Source organism: Oryzias melastigma, linkage group LG19, assembly GCF_002922805.2.
Source record: "Oryzias melastigma strain HK-1 linkage group LG19, ASM292280v2, whole genome shotgun sequence".
NCBI lineage: Eukaryota > Metazoa > Chordata > Actinopteri > Beloniformes > Adrianichthyidae > Oryzias > Oryzias melastigma.
In genome coordinates, this window is record NC_050530.1 from 16253387 (window position 1) to 16261178 (window position 7792).

General features: G+C 37.5%; 1 long non-coding RNA gene across 1 annotated transcript; it reads right to left on the reverse strand.

Annotated features, from left to right (window-relative positions):
* Positions 1–4682: 4682 nt before the first annotated feature.
* On the reverse strand, positions 4683–6509 carry LOC118600152. The gene is made up of 2 exons (XR_004949713.1): positions 5365–6509; positions 4683–5255 (listed from the first exon to the last, which is right to left on the reverse strand). It is a non-coding gene; the product is annotated as an uncharacterized LOC118600152 (long non-coding RNA).
* Between the last annotated feature and the right edge of the window lie 1283 nt (positions 6510–7792).

A 7792-nucleotide genomic window follows, 5' to 3' on the forward strand; every position in this document is an offset into this window, starting at 1 on the left:
ATTTTTAGAGCAGCTTTCACAAATACAAAAGTAGGGGGGGTATGCAGTTCTGGCTTAAATCACCCAGCATAAAAGAGACAGAATAGAAATGAAGGATGGATTGTTCCGATAGAACGAGAAAAAACACCATAGCGTGAGTAGAATGTAAACATAAATATGGTCGCATGTTGATGACGTCACCCGTGTCTCTGATTAAATCAATAAACACTGCTCCCCTACCGGTTCGGAGTAAGTACTAGCCATAACACAACAGGTTGGGTACTGGTGTGTCCAAATGTACTTTTTGTGTGTCTGTTTTTTTTTTTTTTTTTTTAATGTTATTATTTTTATGGGCTTAAAATATGTTTTTCTTTAATGTTTTTATTTTTATTTTACCTTTTTAAACGTCTTTTTAACATTTAGTTGTTTTATTTTTTTTTTGTGAGCACTTCACACACAACACTGTATCTCCAGGAATGCTTTTAAATCTGGATTACGAGCACTTGAGACTGCTTCTCTAAATTGTGCATCTTTTAACTAACTAATTTATATGTCATTTAATTAGCATTGTAACTCTGCTTTTGCCTCTCCCAAGTGTGTGAAGTCAGGAAGAGCATGCTACCTAAAACTCACAAGACATACTTAGATCAAAGGGGAATATGGATTTGTGGATAGAAAAAACTGATATGATAGTATATTTTTAAAGAATTTTAGCAGCTTAGAAGGGGTACAACACCTCAAACTCTAAGCACACCTGGACTTGCCCCCAATCAGAGATTTTGTGGAAAGAACTTCAATTCCAAAGAAATAGAGACAATGACAGTGTTGAGGTGATGCTCACACAAAAAGTACAAATAGTTACTATTTGTAAGATGATTAAGTTACTCAATTTATTATTGATGACAGAGCTAACACATACAAAAGATTTTTTGTGCTTCATTTATGGATTTTATAGACTTTAGAACTTCCCCTGTCAGCTTTTAATTCTCTGCTGGCTCCATATGTGACAGACCAGTTTAAGGAAGTTCCTTGAATTCTCAAAACTTAATAAAATGGATAAAATTGTGAGCACTTTTCTCTTTAAATCACTGCAAACCACAAAGCAAAATAGACAGAAAGGTTCTGTGCAGATGGGATTTTTTTATGTCTTCTAAACGTATTATTTCTGCAAATATTTTACTTATCTGAAAAAGTAGAACCGGCTTAGATAATGACTCCAGGCTGTGTTCTGGATGGCTCTGGGTGTCCTCTTGACTCTGAATGGGATGCTTTGTGCTTTGCATTATCGCACTGAGACGATGGCAGCTCTGTCGCCCCAAAGCCCAGCAGCCAAAAACACAAAATCAGAAAAAATGAGCCTAAAGAATGCACGCTTGTAGCAAAATGTTCACAAATATCCACACTTGGCTATTATTTCCTCTTAGTCATATCACAGATGTCCTTCCAAAAAATGCTTTGGAGATAAAAATCCAGAGTTTACTCAGGAAAATCACTTTATGTTTCCGAGTTAAATGCTGGATGTGGGATTGTTCTTTTTTGTTTGGAATGGTTTGTTCTGATTGCAGCTTTGAATGCGTTTCAAATAGCTCCCATATGGAGAGTTGGGGATGAAACAGCTTTAGAAATTCAACTTTTGAACACACACATACACACACACAAAAGCGAGACGTTTTCTAATAGCTTTTTGACGTGAGTTACATGCTTTACTGTTAGTTAAACCAAATTATTTTTAGCTGAAATTAAAGGAAAAATGCTGTGATCTGACAAGGATTTTTCCTAAATAACTCTGAGAAGAGCTATAGCGAAGATAAACCACCTCCAGCTTGTGTGACCATGGCATGCTGCCCTTCATTAATCCAACCATTTTACCTTTCTGGAGGTAATTCAATATCTCCACTTGTAATCTGTGATCTAAAGCAATTATTCTGATTGTAAGTGTCAGCAAAAGTTCAAGAAAATCCACAGCAATTTGTGTTTAAAGATTGTAAAGTCAGAACACAAAGGAAACAACACAACACATGTTTTTTATGTTAACATCCTGTTGAGTGGATGAGAAAGTTTGATGGTTAAAATTGAAGATAAACAGATGATTTTCTTCTTTGATATAAATATAAAATTGATTTATTTAAAAAATACTCAAAAAATTGAGTCAAATGTTCAAACAAACTTGTTTGATAGACTTTTAATTTGTAAAATCAAAGGAACTTTTAGTTTTTGTTTTAACAAGTTTTTTTGGCCTTTTATCTAAGCAACCTGATGAGAACAGAAATGTGATTTTATTGTAAATTATTATACCTAAAAAAAAGTTTTCCTCTATTTATAGGGTTTTTGGACTTAATTTAGCTTTAAAATAGCTTATTATCTGAAAGATTCTGATAGAAAAAAGGAAAACTGTGACAGATTATGGGGAGGGAGCCTCAAAGAAAGCACAATGACTTCCCTATGTGGTCTGCGTGGGAAGCTGGGATCAAGATTTACATTTTTGCAGTCTTGTTTTTTTCCCATCGCAACTGCAATTTTATTAACAATAAATCAAAGAAAAGAATAAACAGCACAATTTCCAATATAAATAAAGCGTGGACCTCCTTTGTGTTCGTCCCTGCTGTGTGACCATGTTGAGGACTCGTGTGGCTCAGAGACACACCGGAGGCCCCCTCAGACTCAAAGCTGACTCAGTATGTCCAGCCACCCCCATAATGTCAGGACGTGATTGAGGTAGGCTTTGCTCTGTGTCGCTCACGTGGCATTCAGCACGTTTGACCCACATTATGCCTGCTGCTGCTGCATATATTAATAACCAAAAGTCCTCTGCGGGCTCCCAGGGCTGGACGGCTCAGGTCTCAGCTCATTATGACTACATGGAATAGTAGTCATGTTTTTTTGTAGATATAAATATGTTTATAGAGCAAAAATAACAATCTTTCTAATGGCAACAATTAGATTTATCAGTTCTGTTTCTTGGTTTCGATCTTGTTCTATTATGAGTTCCATGTCAGTCACATCAGATTATGATGATGATGTTCCCCGCCAATTTCATTTCTGTGATTGCCCTCTTTCGTTTTCAGTTCTTTGTTTTCGGGTCATCTGTTTTGTCATCTTTGGTGTTTGTCACATTAAATGATGAATATTCTGCCACCAAGCCCAGTTTCCTGCATTTTCAGTCGTGCACTGTTTCACTTTTTAATGCTGTATGCCTCTCATCTATGGCTACCAATTAAAATACTTGGAAAGTCTCAGTTTAAGCCCTAAATCTTTACTGATAAATGTTTAGGGTTTACCTACCTTCAAAAAAGTTATGCAAATCATCATAATTACTGTGATTTAAGCTCATTTCAGACTTTAGGTAGTAATTATGTTTACAAACCTCCTATTAGACTTTAGTCCCTCTGTTTTCCTCTTTTTTAATGCTGCTATAATTTAGTTTCATTTTTGTCCTTTACTAGGTACACCTTGCTAGTACTTCAGAACCACCTTAATCCTTGGTGGCATAGATTCAACGAGTTACTAGAAACATTCCTCAGTGTTTGGTCCATATTGACCATCACAGTTGCTGCAGATTTGTCGGCTGCACATCCTTGATGCCAATCTGCCGTTCCACATCTCAAAGGTGATTTATTGGGTCGAGATCTGGTGACTGTGGAGGTCATCTGAGTCCAGTGAACTCATTGTCATATTCACGAAACCAGTCTGTGATAATTCCAGCTTTATGACCCGGCGCCTTATCCTGCTGGAAGCATCAGAAGATGCTACACTGTGTTCATAAAGGGATGGAGATTGTCAGCAGCAATACTCAGACTGTGGTGTTGTATCCATGCTCTATTGCAGGAGTGTCAAACTCAACCATACAAAGGGCCAAAATACAAAACACACCTTAGGTCGCGGGCGGAACAGGATAAACATCTATTGAACACTGTAAAACTAAATTTTTAAAACCGTAACTTTTTAACATAATTATGAACGAAATACTGTATATAGCAATACCTGTGATAATGCTAGTGTGAATGCTGTAAGCTGAATGTGGCCGCTGAAGATGCTAGTGCTGATAGCGGAAGATGCTGAAATCGACAAATAAAAAACCCTGAAGCTACTAGCTAAAAACACTGAAGTTAATAGCTAAAAACACTAAAGCTGATAGCCAGCTAAAATATTAGCTAAATGCCAAATTAGCCTAAAAATCAAAAAATTAAATAAAATTAAAAAAAAAACAAAAAAAAAAACTTAGGTTAGCCAAACAACTACCATGTACCTGAAAAAAATAGCTAAACTTCAAAATATTCTGAAAAACTGAAAAAAAAAACCTAAATCAGCCAAAACAGCTAGTATATGTCAATATTAGCCCAACTCCAAAACAACCTAAAAAACTTTTAAAAAAGCCTAAATTAGCCAAATCAGCTAGCCTGTAGCTGAACTATTGGCTAAACTACAGTGACACTCGGAGTGTTCTTCTGCTGCTGTAGTCCATCTGCTTCATTCACATAAGTCACTTCAATCACCTTTCTTCCTCATTGTGATGCTTCCTCATTGATCTGAAGTTGATATCTACATGCCTAAATGCAGTGAGTTGCTGCCATTTGATTGGCTAATTAGAAATTTACATTAATGAGCAGTTTGACAGGTGTATCTAATCAAGTGGCCAGAGATTCTTGTATTCCTGTTGGTTTAAACATTCACTTTATTGTCCCTAAATTTCATTTTTTTTTTGCTTTTGGGGTACTTTACAACTCCTGTGTTTTTAATGTAATTGTGTTTTTAGAGTTTACAATTGTTTTCAATCCTACAATTGGATAAAATAGGAAGTTTTCTTGCAACATTTGTAGTGAGATTTCCTTTTTGTCCACTCTATCGCTGTGCCTATACATTATTTACTGAACTGTCAAACAGACTTTTAGCTAACATCATAGGCTCAGAAACACAGCTGACTTGTTAACACCTTCAGTTACTTGTTGGGTCACTTGAATATGACAGGAAAAGCTTTTCAACAGCATGACTTCTCGTTATTTATTTATTTTTTTGGCTTTGTTGTCCTAAGGTGACCAAAAACGATCACACTCAACATTTATAAACCCTAAAATACCTCAAAAGTTAAATAAGGGAGCAGATGGGGTGACAGTTGGAGCTTAATAACAGCAATGGGTGTCAAGTTTGTGATTAGCAAAGTGTCATTTGAGATGGGCTCCTTGTTCTGGAGCTAATAGAGCTAAAGCTTCCTCCCCCTTCCTCCTGCACGGACACGGGAAGCTCCTGGCAGGGCCCCAGCACCCTGCCACACTGCTGCCCTGTGAAAGGCGGAGAAAAAAACAAGTTACAGACAGTTTTCAAGCAGCCAACGAGGCGTGCTTCACAGCCAGGACAAAGAAAATGGTTATTCATGCTCACGTCAGTCACCTTCAATGGAAGCCCCGCTCTACTCGGCCTTGTTCATACACTGACCGCCTGTTTTTGAGCACTTGAACCTCATAAGAGTTAGTTTTGATGATTGGCTATCTGTTATTTTCTGTCTACATGGCAATATATATATATATATATTTTAAAAATAGAGAAAATTTACATCCATTTTCAACTTTTGAATAATTTCTTCAAAATAAAAGTTTGAGCTAAAGGTCTTACTCCTTTGGAAACCTCAACTCTTCCCAGCTCCAGTGTTGTTTTGGCAAAAGATGGAGGGGCGGAGCCAAAACTGGAACCACACCCCATGTTCTAATATTAATAATAAGTGACGTGCTCTGGCTGTGGTTGTCAGAGTGCTCCAATGTTCATCACGGCATCTGTCCCATGAGGGATTAGTGAGGACAGACGGAGCCGCCTGTTCCGACTGTTACTGAGTGAGCTATTGCAGCATGTGTGGAAACGGGATTCATCCTCAACTTGTCTTCATTAGCAGAAACATGGAAACCATATGTGCCTTTCAGATGAACGAGCTCCTCTGTGTGGGAGGCTGAATAACAAGAGTTTGCAGCTTTTATGGAAACGTTTCTATGATTACCTACTTTTCTTTGAAGTGGTTTCCAGAACTGGAAATAAAACTACAATTTAAAGACAAGAACTGTAGCAACTAAAGTTGTAACTTACAGAAAAAGTGGAGCTGATTTGCACAGCAATTGTCATATTTCTAGGCTGGTTTGTGTAGATTTTTTGTGTTTTTAAGGATTTCCTTCCGAGTTTTCTTTGTCGGGATTATGCACATTTTTATATGTTTTTTTTTCACCCCCTGCAATGTAATTTTCATCCAATATCCCTTCTTCTATCCAGTTTCCACTCTCACCTTCGACTTTTATTTTGTGCTAAAGACGTTTCTCATGTAGTCGGTAACCGTGGAATAATTCAAATGTCACAAGAGTGAACCGACAGGAATTGGTGGAATAGAACGCAGTGACAGTGAACATTGTTCTTCTTCAAATGGAAAGTAAAACTATTTCTCAAGGTTGCCAAGATACAGAAACAGTCACTTTTCATGAAACCAGTTTCATGTAGAATGAGATCAAAAAAATGTGTTCAACCTGAGAATTGTTTAAAATTAAGTATAGAACAAGGGACAGTATTTCATCTCCAAACATTTTAAACCCATTGATTTTTTTTAAAAGCTCACCTGTTCTAATTAAAAACATATTGTTATATATTGTCTGGCAAAAAATACAATTTGTAACACAAGTTTTTGACTAATGTGTGCAAATGGGAATGTTTTAAGCTGCATGAATGTTTTAAAAACACAATAAAGGGACTTAGTCAGTCCTGCTGTGCACTTATCAAATGAATCACACTGAAAAAGTGCTGCAGTTTCCCATTCAGGAAATGGACTCCCAAACAACAGAAGCTGTAGCAACTCGCTGCATCTCAGATTATTTTCTCTTCACTGCTCACTTTATCTCCATCAGGATTTATGAGTAAAACGAGCTCACTGTGGATGTGGGGGTCTCATTATCAGCCTGCACAACATAATTGCAGACAAGCTGGCGGATTTGGGCGGTGATAGGCATCTTGAGCGTGTATACCCCGGCCCGACAGGGAGCAGCAGGAACTCCGAGTCACCATGCTCGAGTGGCAAAAAGCTCAGACTCTGTGGTTTGATTCTGGGAGTCAGCAGGCATGCAGCGGTCAGCCCACACGCAATTATCAATTACTGTAACAACCCCTCTCAGATTCTCTCATGGCCAGATAAGTGCTGGACATTCTCTCTTAATATCTGATCAGTGGAGCTTCTGAAACGAAGAAATGATTCTGTTAGAATGGAAAGAGTTTTGGAGAATCAGCATGCCACATTTTAAATAAGCAGTCTACTTTCATGGTAAAGAGTATTTAGTGGAAAATGTCTTTAAGACATCACGTTCTAACTTATTGATACTGAATGTATAAACTGCCAAAACGGTAAGTTATCAGAGTCCTTTCCTACACTGTGATATCATAAATGCTGATTAGAGCAGCAGTTCTTAAAGTGTCACGCCCCTCCTTAGTTAAATATCATAGAACTTCGAGCTGATTTTTGATCTTTTTGCTTCCTCTTCACTGCAGGGGTTAAACATTGATAGCAGGGCACCATCTTTTAATAGCAAGTATAAAAAGACAAAAAAAGCACTTATTTGCTTAACCAATCTCAAAGGATTTCACTTGATAAAAGTGCAGCCTGTGTCACTGCACACAATGCTATTATAAAATAATCTGAGGGGAAAAAAGGACCTCCGCTGGACTAAATGTTGTCTCAGACTTTTGGAGCAAAGAGGCTTGTCTCAGGGCCGAGGTATGCAGGCATGACCTCGTTCTACATATTTAGAATAGAGAGCAAAGAACCGGTTGTGCTTTGAAGGATTTGAATCTAGGT